This window comes from Malaclemys terrapin, chromosome 11 (assembly GCF_027887155.1).
Source record: "Malaclemys terrapin pileata isolate rMalTer1 chromosome 11, rMalTer1.hap1, whole genome shotgun sequence".
Taxonomy (NCBI): Eukaryota; Metazoa; Chordata; order Testudines; family Emydidae; genus Malaclemys; species Malaclemys terrapin.
In genome coordinates, this window is record NC_071515.1 from 54,839,686 (window position 1) to 54,857,658 (window position 17,973).

The 17,973-nt window shown below is 45.3% G+C and overlaps 1 protein-coding gene across 7 annotated transcripts in view; it reads right to left on the reverse strand.

The window, feature by feature from the left end:
• Positions 1-17,973, reverse strand: part of MBD5 (methyl-CpG binding domain protein 5) — a 231,140-nt gene that overhangs the window by 126,219 nt on the left and 86,948 nt on the right. The window contains exon 3 of one of the 7 annotated variants that reach the window (XM_054044517.1): positions 7,972-8,067. The exons of the other annotated variants lie outside the window; for them this stretch is intronic. The gene's annotated coding sequence lies outside the window, so the exon portion shown is untranslated. The remainder of the gene's footprint in view (positions 1-7,971; positions 8,068-17,973) is intronic. 7 annotated transcript variants of the gene reach the window in all.

Here is a 17,973-nt window from a genome sequence, read left to right on the forward strand (position 1 = left end):
TGCACACTAACAACTACGATTATTCAGAGGCATAGACTTTTTCATAAAGTGGATTTAACTTGTCAAACACACAGTTATTCAAAAGTATGGAATGAAACGAAAGTAATTTTTTGAGAAGTGCATTATATGGAATAAGGCAGGCCAGAGAGCTCCTGCTGGGGAGCAGGGTCTGGGGCTTGCCCCGCTCCGGCCGGAGTGCTGGGTTGGAGGCCGCACCACACGGCTCAGCCCCGCTCTGGCAGGGGCGCTGCACCACGCGGCTCCCGGAAGCCACGGCATAACCCCACTCTGGCTCCTACGTGCTCCAATGTTCTCCTCTGGTGCTCCAATGGGAGCTGCAGGAGCGGTGCCTGTGGATGGGACAGTGTGCAGAGCCGCCTGGCCGCACCTATGCGTAGGAGCCGGAGAAGGGACATGCCACTGCTTCTGGGAGCCGCTTGAGGTAAGCGCCGCTCGGAGCCTGCCACCCCTGATCCTGCACCCCTGAGCCCCTGCCCCAGCCCTGATTCCCCTCCCGCTCTCCAAACCCCTCAATATGAGCCCGGAGCACCCTCCTGTACGCCAAACCTCTCATCCCCAGCCCAGAGCCTGCACCACCAGCCGGAACCTGCACCCCTTCCCACACCCCTGCCCTACTCCTGATCCCCCTCCCATCCTCTGAACCCCTCGGTCCCAGCCCAGAGCACCCTCCTACACCCTGAACCCCTCATCCCCAGCCCCACCTATGAACCTGCCCCCCCCTGCCACACTCCAACCCCAATTTTGTGAGCATTCATGGCCCGCCATATAATTTCTATTCCCTTATATGGCCCTCAGGCCAAAAAGTTTGCCCACCCATGAAATAAGAGGTGGTACAATTGGGCATATATACTTCCTTTAAGTATTCTGGGGGCTTTTGCATCAGGATTATGACAAAAGAGAACAGAACTAGAGCGCAGACATCAAAATGAAATGAAGCTATTCTCATGCCTACAAAGAAAAAGGAGCAAAATAGACTTTAAATCTGTAAAGCGAAATATTATTCTCTTGCAAATACATTACATTTAAACTACACAAATATTTTGGTAAAGTAAAAAACAAAAGCAGTTTGGCTAATTTCCTTCCATGGAAGAGGCACAGTTAGTTCTATGGTCTATAGGAGTGGGAGCCAGGGCTCCTATTCCTCACTTAGTTAATGGCTTACCATGTGGTCTCAGACGAGCAACTAGGCCTCTCTATATCTGGAGTTTCCCCATATCACAAAGCTGGCAGGAGGCTAATTAGTGAGGGCCAGACTATGATACCCTTACTCACACTGAGTAGTGCCCTACTCTACAAGTAATCCCATTACCTTCAGTGGGACTATTTGAAAAGTAAGGTACAAAAGTAAACAAAGTACAATAGATGAGTATTTGGCCCTTAATGTATAAATGCTACATAAATATTATGTATTGTTGTGGGGCCTACTCGAATACCTTTACTCATTTTGAGTGTTACCTTACTGTGTGAGTATTCTAATGGGAATCAATGAGACTACTTGAATAGTAAAATATTCAGCGTGACTATTTTGGACATTATTATCTCTTCTCTTCTTTCATCCCATAGCATCTTTGGAGGCACAGGGAGCAGTACAACTTCCATATTCATTCCTGTCCATAGCTTGGTGCCTCCATTAAGCCCAGCCTGATCACGTCTCTGAGTATTATGTTCCATCATCTAGTCCATGGTTAGCTCAGTAGGACTGACCTTAGTTGTGTTTGCAGTGTTCTTTGGCATCTTATCATCTGCCTTTTGCTGTGTTCCCACTATTGTAATCTTTTTGACTATTGCCAATCCTGTTCCCTTGATTACACAGTCTACTCTCTTTCTAACTTCATTTGTCTTAAAATCATTCCACGTTACACCTACCATCTTTCAAAGAACTCTCATCGCTACTGCCTCCAGCTTCCTGATGGCTATTTCGTTTAACACAGCTGCTTCCAGACCCTAAAGTAATACTGTTAGTACACTGGTTTGATAAATTTTCACTTTAGGACCAAATGTAATGTTTTTCATCAGTCCATAATTTTGTCAATTTCTGTGCAGCTAACGCACATTTCCTTTTAACTTCATCCTTAATGGAACTATCAACACTGACAGGATGTGGACAAATTGGAGAGTCAGACCAGTGGAGGGCAATGAAAATGATCAGGGGGCTGGGGCACATGACTTACAAGGAGAGGCTGAGGAAAAACCGGTTACTCACCTTTTTGTAACTGTTGTTCTTTGAGATGTGTTCTTCGTGTCCATTCCAAGCAGGTGTGTGCGCGCCGTGTGCGCGCCAGCCGGAAGATTTTCCCCTAGCAGCACCATAGGGTCAGCCTGTGCATCCCTGGAGTGGCACCTCGATGGCGCCCTATATAGGGGCCCGCCGACCCTTCACCCCCTCAGTTCCTTCTTGCCGACACTCCGACAGAGGGGCAGGAGGGTGGGTATTGGAATGGACGTGAACAACACATCTCGAAGAACAACAGTTACAAAAGGGTGAGTAACCGTTTTTTCTTCTTCAAATGATTGTTCACGTCCATTCCAAGCAGGTGACTCACAAGCCTGAGTTTAGGCGGTGGGGTCGGAGTTCACTGCGGATTGGAGCACTGCATGGCCGAAGGCTGCATCATCTCTGGCCTGGTGCGTGATGGCATAGGGCAACATGAATGTATGGATTGAAGACCACGTGGCAGCTCTGCATATTTCCTGTGTCGGGACCTGAGCCAGGAATGCCGCGGAGGAAGCCTGTGCCCTTGTGGAGTGGGCTGTGATTGGCAGGGCAGGCACCTTAGCCTGATCGTACCATTCGCGGATGCAGGCCGTGATCCATGAGGAGATACGCTGTGATAAGATGGGGAACCCCTTCATCCTGTCGGCCACAGCAACAAAGAGTTGGATTGATTTCCTGAACGGTTTGGTTCTTTCAATAGGGAATGCCAGGGCCCTGCGAACGTCTAGGGAATGCAGCCTACGCTCCGTGCTGGAGGAGTGTGGGCTTATGATAGAACACAGGGAGAAAAATGTCCTGACCCATGTGGAATTGGGAAACCACTTTAGGAAGGAACGCCGGGTGTGGCCTGAGCTGGACTTTGTCTTTGTGAACAACAGTGTATGGAGACTCGGACATCAGGGCTCTGAGCTCCGATACCCTCCTGGCCGAGGTGATAGCCACGAGGAATGCGACCTTATAGGAGAGATACAGTAATGAGCATGTAGCCAGGGGCTCGAAGGGCGGCCCCGTGAGGGCAGAAAGGACCAAATTAAGGTCCCATGCCGGGACAGGTTGTTGAGTATATGGGAAAAGCCTAATCAGGCCCTTGAGGAAGCGACTGACCAGTGGGTTTGCAAAGACTGAACCACCGTCAGCTCCTGGGTGGAACGCGGAAATGGCCGCCAAGTGGACCTGAACCAAAGAGAGGGAAAGGCTCTGCTGTTTCAGATGAAGTAGGTAGTCAAGGATGAGTGGGATCAGGGCGAACAATGGAGCCTGTCCCTGCTGTTCTGCCCAAATGGAAAAACGTTTCCACTTGGTTGTGTATGTAGTTCTGGTGGAGGGTTTCCTGCTACCAAGCAGGACTTATCTAACCTGCTGTGAGCATTGCCTTTCTACCAGGTTTAGCCATGGAGCACCCAGGGTGTGAGGTGGAGCGACTCCAGGTTCGGGTGCCGGAGGTGGCCTCAATCCTGTGTGATCGGGTCTGGGAGTAGGGACAACATGAGGGATGCCTGTTTGGACATCTGCAGTAGCGATGTGAACCAATGCTGGTGTGGCCATGCCGGCGCTATCAGTATGACTTGAGCATGATCCCTGCGAATCTTAAGGAATATCCTGTGGACCATCGGAATAGGAGGGAAGGCGTAAAACAGGCCACCTTCCCACGAGAGGAGGAAGGCATCCGTGAGAGACCCTGGACTGCGCCCCATGAGGAAGCAGAACCGTTGACACTTCCTGTTGTCCCTCGAGGCAAACAGGTCTATCTGGGTATAGCCCCAGAGACAGAAGTTTGAACGTGCCATGTCCTGGCGGAGGGACCACTCACGACCATGGAACGAGTGGCTGAGGGCGTCCACTAGGCCGTTCTGCACCCCCCGGGAGGTAGGATGCCATTAGGTGAATTGCATTCTGTACGTAAAAGTCCCATAATAAGAGGGCTTCCCGGCAAAAAGGGAGAGAAGCATGCACCCTCCCTCCCCCCCGTTTGTTGATATAGAACATCGCCAAGGTATTGTCCGCCTCATCCGTCGAGGAAGAGGAGGAGATCACTTGCAGGGGACCTTCCTCACTACCCTCAGCCGCTGCAGGGTCTTGCGGGCACAAGCTACTCTGGTTGCGTGGCCGGTGTGGATATAGGATGCGGCACCACGACCGGTACCGGGGTCGACGCCGAACGACGAGGCGTGCTGGGCGGTGCCTGCGACGTCGAAAACATGGCCCCTATCGGTGCCGGTGTCTGACTAGGCCGTGCCGGATTCTGTTGTGGTACACTCCCGTCGGATGGCGGTGCTGGTGGTGGAAGCATTTGCACTGGATCCACCGACTCCAAGAAGACCTGGAGTGTGGACTGTGCACCTGTCCCAGGGTTTGATGGTACGCCCAAGGAGTCCAGAACGGCTACTGGGAGGGCGGTTGCCACTGCTGCTGCCACAGCGCTGGGTTAGGTCATTGGCTTGCCTGTGAAGCCGACCTCCTGCTTCTTGATCTACAGGAGCAGAAGGATTCCGACTCCAATGTTTCTGAATATGAAGACCGAGGAGGGGCAGTACCCACTGTCGCTGGCGAGTGGTGCTGTGAGGCCGGGGAACGCTCTCTCTTTGCACCGGTACCGCCAGAGCGGCATGGGGCAGGGACTGTGGCGTCATCATGGCCAGCTTGCCCCGATTGAATCGGGGGTCGGGTCATCCCTGGCGGCTCTTCTCTCCGGCGCGGGGAGGCTGGCACCGGGAGGCTTACTAAGTCTGAGGCCGCCTCAAACGCTTCTGGCGTTGATAGGAGGCGCACATCCTCGCTGAGGTCCGGGGTCCTAGACTGGTCCGGACTTGACTGCTCCCCCATGGGGGCAGGAGTCAACAGGACCGTGGGAGGATGTGGCTGTGGCACGGCTTGTCCCACCACACTTGTGGACGCCGCCAGCCTTTTAAGGTCCTGGTGGGGTGATCGGCCTCTCACTGGCCTCTTCTTTTTCACGGGCACCGGAGATGGTGATCGGTGCCGCATAGAGGCCGATTTTCTATGTCCTGATTCTCTCCGATGCTGAGACTTAGAGTTCTTAGACCAGGCCTCCTCACTTGCTAATGGTGCCGGAGCGCTGCGCACCGAGAATGAGGTGGTGAGCGCCGGGTCGGCAGGCTCGGAGTCCGAGCGTGGCCATAAGGCCGCATCCATCAGGAGTACTCAGTCTCTGCTCTCTGTCCTTCAGAGTCCTGGGACGGAACCCCTTGCAGACAGTGCACTTGTCGCTCTGGTGGCTCTCCCCGAGGCATCTCAAGCAGGAAGAGTACAGGTCACGCTTTGGCATAAACTTCCCGCAGTCCGCCAGAGTTTAAACCCTGGGGACCTGGGCATGCCCCAGGACGGGGTGATTACGTAGGGGGGAAGCCCCCCAACAGCTATTAACTATCTTACAACTAACACTAACTCTGAACTATAAGAAAAAACAAACTATATACCCTTAATAGAGACACTGCTAGGCTTGCAGTGAGAGCAAGCAAAGTTCCAGCTAGCCATCGCCGGCGGTAAGAAGGAACTGAGGGGGTGGAGGGTCGGCGGGCCCCTATATAGGGTGCCATGAAGGTGCCACTCCAGGGGACGCACAGGCCAACACTATGGCGTTGCTAGGGGAAAATCTTCCGGCTGGCGTGCACGCGGCGTGCACACATCTGCTTGGAATGGACATGAACATCACTCGAAGAAGAACTCGGCTTGTTTAGTCTACAGAAGAGAAGAGTGAGGGGGGGATCTGATAGCAGCCTTCAACTACCTGAAGGGGAGTTCCAAAGGGGATGGAGCTCAGCTGTTCTCAGTGGTGGCAGATGACAGAACAAGGAGCAATGGTCTCAAGTTGTAGTGGGGGAGGTCTTGGTTGGACATTAGGAAACACTATTTCACTGGGAGGGTGGTGAAGCACTGAAATGGGTTACCTAAGGAAGTGGTGGAATCGCCATTCTTAGAGGTTTTTAAGGCCTGGCTTGACAAAGCCCTGGCTAGGATGATTTAGTTGGTGTTGGTCCTGCTTTGAGCAGGGGGTTGGACTAAATGACCGCCTGCGGTCTCTTCCAACCCTGATATTCTATGATTCTATGCTCAAGCTTCTTAGGTACACACAAGATTCTATTTGTTCTAAAACTTCATTGCTGCTGCCTTTCAATGCTTTATCTAGTTTCCCTTTTCCAAGAAACAACCACTTGACTTCTTGGCATTGCCTGTTAGTCCAAGTCAACTACACCAGTTTTCCAAGGTAATAATATTATCATAACTAATTCCAACGTGTCTGCCAGTTGTATGATGCACTAACTAAGGAGCTTAACTCTAGATCATCCAACGTCACACCCTCCAGTTTTTCTAATATTCTTAACATCCATTTTAAGAACAGGATGAAAAGTTATGGTGATTCCATGCTCCCTTGTCTTACATCAAACTTTGACTTGAACCAGTTGCTTAATTTTCCACTAATTCCTACATCACGGCAAGAGTCTTCCTACTTAGCTATTATAATTGTAATAATCTTATCTGGAACTCCATATAACTGCTACTTTCCATAATGCTTCCCTCCAAACAGAATCAAATGCCTTTGTAAAGTCAATGAAAACAGCAGTCATCTTCAATCCCCATTCTCCATCAACAGTTGGCGCGTGAATATGTGATCAATGCAACTTTGGCCTGGTCTAAGGCTTCCCCGTTCTTTGCCTACTACTACTTGCCTGCTAGATGAATGGGGCAGCTTGCAATGCAGAATGGATATCAGCAATGAACCACCATCAAAAGAAGAAATAGAAAGAGCAGTGAACTAGTTTAAAAATGGAAAGCTGCAGGTATTGACAATACAACAGCAGAGCTGCTAAAAGCTGGCACGACAAGTGCTATAAAAAATTGTAAAAGCAGGCATGAGAGCAAGAGGGTACCAGATGACTGGCTAAAGGCAGTAGTTCTACTATTCTTGAAGAAAGTAGATCCTGTCGATCCAAATAATTAGAGGTACAAGTTTATTGTCAGTACCAGGAAAGATAAAGAATAAAAATAACTGTGAACAGATTAAGACTTTATTATAAAGATATGTAATTACATTTATTTCTAACTAGAAGTTAAGATAATTAAAACACATTCCTAACCTGTTGCATTTCATGGAACTTGGACCGTTCTTGGACTGCAAGTCACTCAGTTTGCACAGTCAATTTTACAATATAAAAGCCATTTTAACCTTACTTTTAAAACATTAAGTAAAAAGATTCTAGCATACTATTCCATTTCCTAATTGAAAGAATAATCAGCTATTTGCATATTGAAAACTTGTAGTCCTATTTCTAATTTTAGCCATTATAACATCCAGGGGTACCAGTGCACTTCTTAAAATCAGCTTTGAGTAACTGACTAACACTGTCATCAGGCTGTTGGGAATACACTCTTCTACTGCATTGCATCTTGGCAGTAGACATACATTAACAAGAATTCACCTAGGAAAGATTTTATTCTCAGACAATGAGGCGCAATACCACACTGAGAAAGCATATATGAAGATATATCTAAAATAAACCTCATGTTGGAGTGGATTTGTGGTCTTTGGTAAATTTATTATCATTCTTGTCTCCCTTAACATTTTGAGGATTACGTCTTTTATGCAGTGTGTTTTGTGGGCCGATGAACACTATAATATGAGGCAATAATACACGTTAAGAATCAAAAGGAACTGAAAATCAAAATCAAAACATGAGAGCTTAAAAACTAGTTATAATAATATAATGGTAACCAACCATTCTTATCAAATTTGGCAAAGATGTCCTTTGTGTAGGTGTCAACTTCTGCGCTAAAGAGACACCAATAAAGTATTTCTCCTTGCATCTGCTTCTCTACACAATTATAAAAATAGAAAGGAAAGGATTATAGATTCACAAATAGAGAGAGTCAGAAACATCAATTTAGTCAATAAACTGAATACTAGTAAAATACCAATCTGGTCTTTTCATAAAGGAAATGACAAGCTCAAATAATACGTTTTATGAATGTGAACAGACTCATTTTATAAAAAAAATCCTGGTTTTGACAAGTACATTACAGATCAGAAATGACATACGCACATCCTTTACCCAACAGTTTAAAAACAGAATGAAAACATGATATCGACAAATAACTCAGCTTCAAACAGTAAGGAAGAAAACTATACACATGTGAAACCTATTGTAGTAAAGAGAAAAGAATATTGAAACTCCATATACTGTAGCACTCATCTCTAACTGTTAGTTGTCATAGCAAGCATCTGCCTATATATTAACAAGACATCCTCCTAACTCTGTGCTTAGGGGGCTTGTTCTTTATATTTTGAAGAAGTTAATGACCGAAATTGGATTCTTATGGAAATTAAAGGCTTTCTGAAGTAACCATAAAATAAATTTCAATTTATTTCAGTTCTGTGGAAGGGTTTTGCAACTATTTGAAAAAACAAAAAACAAAAAGAAATCTCTACTCACAAGTAAAAATTTTGAAGTAAAGCATATTTGAAACCAGTGATTTATTTCTACCAGCTGCTTTGCTTATCTGTGATGGTACATCTCTCCATTTCCTAGGCCAAAATAAAAACAATGGAAATGAAATCTACTTTTCTACTTCACTGAGCTTTAATTTAATATGGAGATAACTCTGGGATTGATGAAAGCCGGTATGATCAACAAAGAAATTTAGTTTCTCCATCATACTGAGTTGTCTTATTTTTTAGAACACTTATTTACATATGAAAAGTACCATAAATACAATTAACCTTAATATATTTTGTGTTTAATGCTTACGACTGTAAGCAAATACAACTGACTATCCTAATTTGTTTCCATGTTTTTCCATTTAAAATTATATTAATGTTTTAGAAAGGTATTATGGTTAATCACCAGTATATACAGGAATCATTCTAATGTGCACAGAACGATGTTAATCCAATGCCTGCTCCATACACCTTATAACAAAACCATGATGTACTAAATATAAATATGCAGAAGCAAATACTTTTGACACGATTAATACCTCAAAGGAAGAACAAATAGTTCAATCCACTTCCCAAATCAAGAAACCACATCAGGCCACATTATAGCCCAGATATCAGAACAATTCCAGACACAGCTTCCAAGTAGTCAAAGACATTTGTCTTAATATTTTAGGCAAAGGGAGCTTTTTCTATGCACTGAAGGTTGATTTTTTAATATGAGGAAGTGACTGCATCCCCTATCCTTTCCTGCATGAAAGGTGAATAAAAATCAGACTTTTTTCATTCTATTATTTAAATTATAATAAGTTATTCTTTTTAAAATGAAATCTGAATTTAATACAACATATGATAAGGCCTAAATTTACTATAATTTCTTAAAATCTTTAAATACAAAATAAATATGCTGAATCCATGAGCCTCTATAAAAACTTTGAGTTAGAGTTAATGGCTGCTTTTCTATATAATGAATCGGGGGAAAACATAACTTTTGAGGCTAAGCCTTACAAATATGTAGGGTTGCCACTTGTCTGGTTTTCACCCGACCAGTCTGGATTTTGGCTTGTGTGTCCAGGTGTCATTTGACAAGCCCTGGTGTCTAGTTTTTTTGATCTGGGGTGGAGAGGCAAAGCCGCGGGTCGGAGGGAAGAGGCGGCGAAGGACATGTGGCCTTGGAGGAAGAGACCGGGGGCAGGGCCTCAGTGGTCTGGTTACCAGCCATTAAATAGGCAACCCTATAAATATGGCACAATAAGTCAGCCTAACTTAGGGTATGTCTACAGTAGAAATGCTACAGTGGCACAGTTGAGCTGCACTGCTGTAGCATAGACACTTAGTACAGCAATGGAAGGGGTTCTTCCATCACTGTAGCAAACCCACCTCTCCAAGAAGGGGTAGCTAGGCGAAGAGAATAATTCTTCTGTCAGCCTAGTGGTGTCTACACTGACACTATGTCAGAGTGCATGAAAATTTTCACAGCCCTGAATGATGTAATTAAGCCAACCTAGCCTTGTAGCGTGTACCAGCCCTTAGGAGACTGGCTGATTTTCAAGAGACTTAGGTGAGGATGAAGCTCCAGTCACTTTCACTTAGGCATATTTGAAAATTTTCCTAGACATACCTGAAATAATCAGTTTAATTTACTGACTACAGTTAATGCCTCTGTTTAATAAATCATTTAGTGGTAAATGTGAAACATGTTTTGATAAGTTTATGTATCCAAAATATTTAAGGCTTTTATGTTTAATCAGAATAAATTTTATATGCTGTTGTGTGTGTTTAATTAAATTCCAGATTTCAGAGTAGCAGCCGTATTAGTCTGTATCCGCAAAAAGAACAGGAGTACTTGTGGCACCTTAGAGACTAACAAATTTATTAGAGCATAAGCTTTCGTGGGCTACAGAAGTGTGAGAATACTTACAAGGGGAAATAGATTCAATGTTTGTAATGGCTCAGCCATTCCCAGTCCTTATTCAATCCTGAGTTGATTGTATCTAGTTTGCATATCAATTCCAGCTCAGCAGTCTCTCGTTGGAGTCTGTTTTTGAAGTTTTTCCTGTTGTAAGATAGCCACCCGCAGGTCTGGCATTGAATGGAATGACTGAGCCATTACAAACATTTTTCAGAGTAGCAGCCGTGTTAGTCTGTATCCGCAAAAAGAACAGGAGTACTTGTGGCACCTTAGAGACTAACAAATTAAGAAGTGGGCTGTAGTCCACGAAAGCTTATGCTCTAATAAATTTGTTAGTCTCTAAGGTGCCACAAGTACTCCTGTTCTTATTACAAACATTGAATCTATCTCCCCTTGTAAGTATTCTCACACTTCTTATCAAACTGTCTGTACTGGGCTATCTTGATTATCACTTCAAAAGTTTTTTTCTCTTACTTAATTGGCCTCTCAGAGTTGGTAAGACAACTCCCACCTGTTCATGCTCTCTGTATGTGTGTATATATATCTCCTCAATATATGTTCCATTCTATGCATCCGAAGAAGTGGGCTGTAGCCCACGAAAGCTTATGCTCTAATAAATTTGTTAGTCTCTGAAGTGCTACAAGTACTCCTGTTCTTTTTAATTGAATTCCAGTTACCATTCTAATGCAGCTTGACACAAATCATGAGCAAAAAGTTAAATATATAGTAAATAAGCAATCTCATTCACCATTTATTAACATACTAAAACGTAAATTAATAAGAATCTAAAAATATTAAGCTACATAATTGCTTAAATAAATATATATAGTAATATCATACCCTTGTAGGTAGCAAAAAAGTACCAAATCTAATGTAAAGGCTCTATTTAGTTGTAAATCAACGTGTTTTAATAGGTTTATCAACCAATGAGAACATACTTTTTTTTTAGAAACTGACTGAAGTACAAATGGAAAAGTTGATTAAAATTGATTACTTAAATTGAGGCTTTCCACTCAGTGATTTAAATCATGATTTAAGTCACCTTGATTTAAATCAATACACCCTGCCCACATGTACTATTAAAGGAAGTGCACAACCCCTAAATTGTAGCTTTCACTTCTGTTATTGCTTACCATTCAGACACTAATAAAATTAAAGGGATTTTTGCATCAGCAGTCCTGGATTATTGCTGGTTTTTCTCCTGGATTTGACAGTTTATTTGAGCTTGCAAAAATCAAGTCTCAAAGAGGGCTTTATAAATTTTGTAAAGAATAATATTACACTATATGGGCAACCTGTTCATATAACTAGAGCCCTACCAAATTCACGGCCATTAAAAAAAACGCGTCAGGGACCGTGAAATTTGGTCCCCCCACTGTGAAATCTGGTCTTCTGTATTCTTTTACCCTATATTATACAGATTTCACAGGGGAGACCAGCATTTCTCAAATTGGGGTCCTGACTCAAAAGGGAGTTGCATGGGGGGTGGGGGGGTTGCAAGGTTATTTTAAGGGGGTCACGGTATAGCCACCCTTATTTCTGTGCTGCCTTCACAGCTGGAGAGCGGCAACTGCTGGCTGGGATCCCAGCTCTGAAGGCAGCACCCCGCCAGCAGCAGTGCAGAAGTAAGGGTGGTAATACCATACCATGCCACCCTTACTTCTGCCCTGCTGCTGGCGGGGCGCTGCCTTCAGAGCTGGGATCCCAGCCAGCAGTTGCTGTAGGGCCGCCCAGAGGATTCAGGGGGCCTGGGGTCTTCAGCAACGGGGCCCCCACTGCCGAATTGCTGCCGAAGACCCGGAGCGGAAGAAGCTCCGGGGGGCTGGGCCCCGCGAGAGTTTTCCGGGGCCCCCGGAGCGAGTGAAGGACCCCGCTCCAGGGGCCCTGAAAAACTCTCGTGGGGTTGCCCCACTTGCCCCCGCCTCTGGGCAGCCCTGAGTTGCCGCTCTCCAGCTGCCCAGCTCTGAAAGCAGCGCAGCCGCCAGCAGCAGCACAGAAGTAAGGATAGCAGTACTGCAATACCCACCCACAAGTCCTTTTTGGGTCAGAACCCCTACAATTACAACACCATGAAATTTCAGATTTAAATAACTGAAATCATAAAATTTACGATTTTTCAATTTCTAGGACCATAAAATTGACCAAAATGGACTGTGAATTTGGTAGATCCCTATATATAACCATACATAATTCTTGAATGACTTTAGCATAAATGGGATACAGGGCACTTAAATACTGTAGAGAGAGTACAGTTTTATTAAAATAGTTTTATTTCCTTTCTAGCTTCCCTACTAACCATGGTTCTTAGATGTGTCTTCAGACAGAGTAAAAATCTTCTCTTCACAGCTAGACCAAGGCAGAAGCTCTCCCATCAGAATTATGTCCCCAGAAACCTGATACTGGCTACTTCATCCTTCACTGTATTCTAAACTGGATTACATTGATTTTTTTGTATACATTTCCATCATACAGCCTTAGAATTCAGGAGCAGAAATTGCAGCATACTGTAGAATAAAGAAGTTTCATGTCTGAGAAAACATGAGCACACTGTAATATTTTTATTCTAACTGAAACAGGTTCAATATTTTTGTCATTGCACAGACATTTCAAGAGGTATTTTGTATTTTTTAAATAATGTTCTTCAAAAAATACAGAATGATTTCCTTGCCTAAAATAATAATGAGGAACAGTTTCTCCATATTCAAACACTGGACCAAATTCATGCTTGATGTAACTCCTTTGAAGACAACCCCACCCCTGAAAATCAGTTAGGCAAGTGGTGAGCTGAGGTTCCTAGTTTTTTCATTTTATAACCTCATCCTCACAACCCTACCCCCTCTCATCTATCTTGTCGGATTTTTTTTTCTGGATTAAACTCTATGGGGTATGTAGCAGGACACAGTACGCTCCTGTCTCTTTGCACCACAGAAACTGGCCGAGACTCTAGTGGTAGTGTATCCACCGTACTATTTATTTGAAATCCCTCCACCAACACCCTTACAATTCTATCAAACAGTACTATCTACAATATCACCTATGCTTTAGGCTAGTGATCCGTGTTCCCTCTAATTTTTCCCAAACGTGCGGAATTAATTTTGTTATGTGCACCAATATGGAGGTGATGTGCGACACATTGAGTATTGCCTATTGAGTATCACTGCTTTAGGCCCTTTCCTCAGGAGCTGAAAGGAGCAGAGGTCTCCATTCCCTGATAGGTCTGCAAGACTCAGATCAGCAGTTCCTCTCTCCTCAGCACTTCCTTCCTAGACTTCATCAGCCTTGAGCTGGTTGGCTAACTGGCTTGTCATTTCACCCAGGCCACCAGCCTGATTAGCTAATTACCTTTAATTATGCCAATCAGCTTTCTCCAGGGGGACTAATTAGTATCAGAGTGATCAGAGTCCAGGCTCATCTATTAACTCCCTGCACTCTGTCATAGGCAGGAACTGTTTTCTTCATTTGTCTGAATAGTGCCTGGCACAATGCTGATGCTTGAGTGGGATTCCTAAAAGCTATTTTAAGGGCTTGTCTACACTACCAGCCGGATCGGCGGGCAGCGATCGATCCAGCGGGGGTCGATTTATCACGTCTAGTATAGATGCAATAAATCAACCGCTGAGGGCTCTCCTGTCGACTCCGGTACTCCACCAGAACGAGCATCGCAAGCAGAGTCGACGGGAGAGTGTCAGCTGTCGACTTACCACAGAGAAGGCACCACGGTAAGTAGATCTAAGTATGTCGACTTCAGCCTCGCTATTCACGTAGCTGAAGTTGTGTATCTTAGATCGACCCCGCATGGTAGTGTAGACAAGCCCTAATAGAAATGTATTACAAAAGTAGTTTATTTAAGTAGTAGAGCAAAGAGCAAACTGGATTGTAGGGTGAATCTATTCTCCAAAGAGACTGGGAGGTAAATCAATCAAAAAAGCACATTAACAGTTTACTGTTTTGGTTCATAGTACTTTCTCATTGTATATGTGATGGTCAGGAGTTTTTTGTCAGAATGAGTTTCTAATAGAAAAATGAGAATTTTGCAAAAATCAAAATTTCCCACAGTAAAATTTCAATCTTGCTGAAAATTTTCAATTTACCATTAGGAAAATCTAAGTGATCCCTACCCCGCCCCTCCCAGCTGTGTGTCTGGAAGGCTAGAGTCAACTGCAAAATTACAAAACCCAAGGAATGCTCCAAGGCTGAGCACTCACTCTCTAAATCACCTCGCTCAGGGGCTGGAAAGGCAGAAAGCCAGGGCACTCAGTGTTCTTGCCTCTGTTGTATTAATTTAGATAGAATATACGGGCCAACAGCGTTTACATAACACTGTTTAATGTTGGACAGTGACTGGGTTAAACAAGGTTCGGGGTTTAGGATACAGAAACCTCAGCCTGCTCAGTACCATGGCAAACACACCATTAAAAATAATTGTAAATCTTTTAAAAAAAAAGATTTAAAAAATGAAAAACAGTTAAAGTAAAGTATTATATAAAACTTTATTTTAACAACTTCCCTTGTTCCCTCTCTTTTCATCGAGAAAAAAACTCTTGTTTGACAGTCTTTTAGATGGAATTAAAGATGGTAATAGCTGTTCTTTTTGAGGAAAAGAGAGAAAGTGAGTTGAGATGGGCTGGAGCCAGTGGTGAGCTGGAGCTGGTTCGCGGGAACCGGTTGTTAAATGTAGAAGCCCTTTTAGAATCAGTTGTCCTGCGTGAGACAACCGGTTCTAAAAGTGCTTCTAAATTTAACAACCGGTAAGTGGAAGTGACCCAGGAGTGTAGCTGGGGGAGAGCAGGGGGAGCGGCTGCTCCCCCTGAGCACATTATTCAAAAGTGGCTCCTTAGGCGCTGACTCCGTGGGTGTTCCGGGGCTGGAGCACCCACAGGGAAAATTTGTTGGGTGCAGCTCTGCCCCGCCCCCACCTCACCTCCGCTCCGCCACCTCCCCTGAACGCTCCGCCCCACTTCTCCCCTTCCCCCTGGCTTCCCGGGAATGAGCTGTTCGTGCAGGAAGCCTGGGAGGGCGGAGAAGCGGTGCGGTAGCTTCGCGCTCAGGCCCAGGGAGGCGGAGATGGAGTGGCGCAGCAGGTAAGCGGGGGGGAGGGGGCGCAGGGGAATGGCTCCCCACCCCAGCTCACCTCCGTTCTGCCTCCGCCTCCCTGGGCCTGAGCGCGAAGCCGCCGCTTGCTTCTCAGCCCTCCCAGGCTTCCAGCGCGAATAGCTGATTAGCGGGAAGCAGGGGGGCTGCGAGCTCAGCCTGATCTGGTGCTCCAGGCGCTGCGCGGCAGTTGCATGGCATGGCTCCAGGCAAGCGGCATGGCTGGTAGCGCCGCCAGCCACCTCCAGGCAGCGCAGTAAGGGGGCAGGGAGCGGGGGGGGGAAGGGGGAGTTTGGATAGAGGGCAGGGGAGTTCGGGGTGGTGGTCGGGGGTGGATAGGGGTCCAGGTGGTCAGAAGGCGGGGAACAGGGGGGTTGAATGGGGGCAAAGGTCCCGGGGGGGGCAGTCAGGAAGGAGGGGGGGTTGGATGGGGCAGCAGGGGGCAGTCAGGAGCTGGGGTTCCAGGGGCGGTCAGGGGACAGGGAGAAGGGGTGGTTGGATGGGGCAGGGTCCCAGGGGGCCATCAGGAATGAAAGGAGGGGTTGGATGGGGTGGCGGGGGGCAGTCAGAGGACAGGGAAGGGGGGTGGATGGGGCAGGGATCCCAGGGAGCGGGCACAGGCCACGACCCCCTTGTGGAGTGAGGAGGGACCGGTTCTTAAGATTTTGGCAGCTCATCACTGGCTGGAGCTTTTATTGCTGTTGTTGTTAAAGTCTGATCCTGCTTCCTAAGATGACAAAACAAGACAAACACACAAAAGGTGGGGGGAGAGAGAAAAGAACAGCAAAAATAGAAAATGCAGCTTTTGTCGGCCGTGTTGACTTTCACTTGAAACCTCGTTGCTAGAAAACACAGGCCCAGCACATGGTTTTATCAGCTACTCAAAGACTTGGCAAACTTGTACTAGCATTGGGTTGTTTAGGGCACTGCATGTAGCTGCCTGGTCACAGGCTTACAGCAGTGTTGCAAAACAGTCTTGGCTGGCTAATTCAGTCTCTTATTAGACTGAAAGAAAAAGGAGAAAGATACAAATGAAAAGAAATAAGGTCTGGAAGGTAAAGGCCACATGGGGAGAGCAGAGGGGATATGAAGTCTCACATCTCAGGTGTTGTTTGGGATTTGTACAAAGCTGGTGGACATGGCGATGTCATCTGGGTCTCTCTCTCTGGCCTGCTGTGGTCAGGACATCTCTCAGGATGGCACCCACGATGGTGAAGCTTTTTTTTTTTTTTTTTTTTTTAAGAATCTCAAAATGGAGTGTTGGGCACAATAGTCCATCCTCTCATTATATTGTCATCATTAGACATAATTTTCAACACTGATTTTGGTTAATTGATTTCCACTTCTCTACTCCTTTATTTTAGCCAGCCTGGGATAGCTCAGTCGGCAGAGCATCAAACTCTTAAACTGAGGGTCCAGGATTCGAACCCCTGTCTGGGTGGCTGGCTTTTAATTGGGGTTGGACTAGATGATACTTGCGGTCCCTTCCAATCCTAGGATTCTATGACAACCTTAACAGAGTCCTTGACTCGCATAAAACCATTTTAATTTAAATTACATTAATTCAGTCTTTGTCTTTTATTTTACATTTTAATAATAATTTTGTATAACACGTCATTGCGGCAATTTATGAAATTCCACTCACTTTTTTTTTTTTTTAAATAGTTGCTCTTATAATTAGGGTAAGTCTGTAGGCCCAATAATCACAACTCTCCCCAGCTCTGAGGTGGGGTTATTTAGTTTAGTTGTTTTGTTCTTTACAAATAAATAGTTAGATTTTTAAAACGTAAGTATTTAAAAATCTGATTTTCTTTTCTCTCTCAATATATATATTTTAACTTCTCTTTGTTTGGATATGGGCTCCCCATAGACACTGGCTCTGGATACATCCCACACCACACAGCTCTGATTACTTCCTGCCTATTGGCAGAGATATGTCCTGCCTGCCCACTTCTGGGGCAGGGAAATTGGCCAGAACTTGATTGTCTCTCAGCTCCTAAATAACTGGCCAATGGGAAGGCAATAACTGAAGCTGGATGGCAAGGGGGCAGTCTTCCAGACAATCCCAGCCTTGGTCTTTTGACAGTTAAGACAACAATGGCCTTCTAATGTGTAATCTCTACACCTGCTGAGATAAGATAATTTGAAGATTCTCTCCCTGAAAGGAGGGAGGATTTATTTCCTTGTCTAAAGCCTCAGGGACTTTTTTGTGTGTATGTTTCCCAAAGAGCTTACCAACAAAATGTTTGGAATACCATCAGATTTAGCCTGCAATGCCAATTT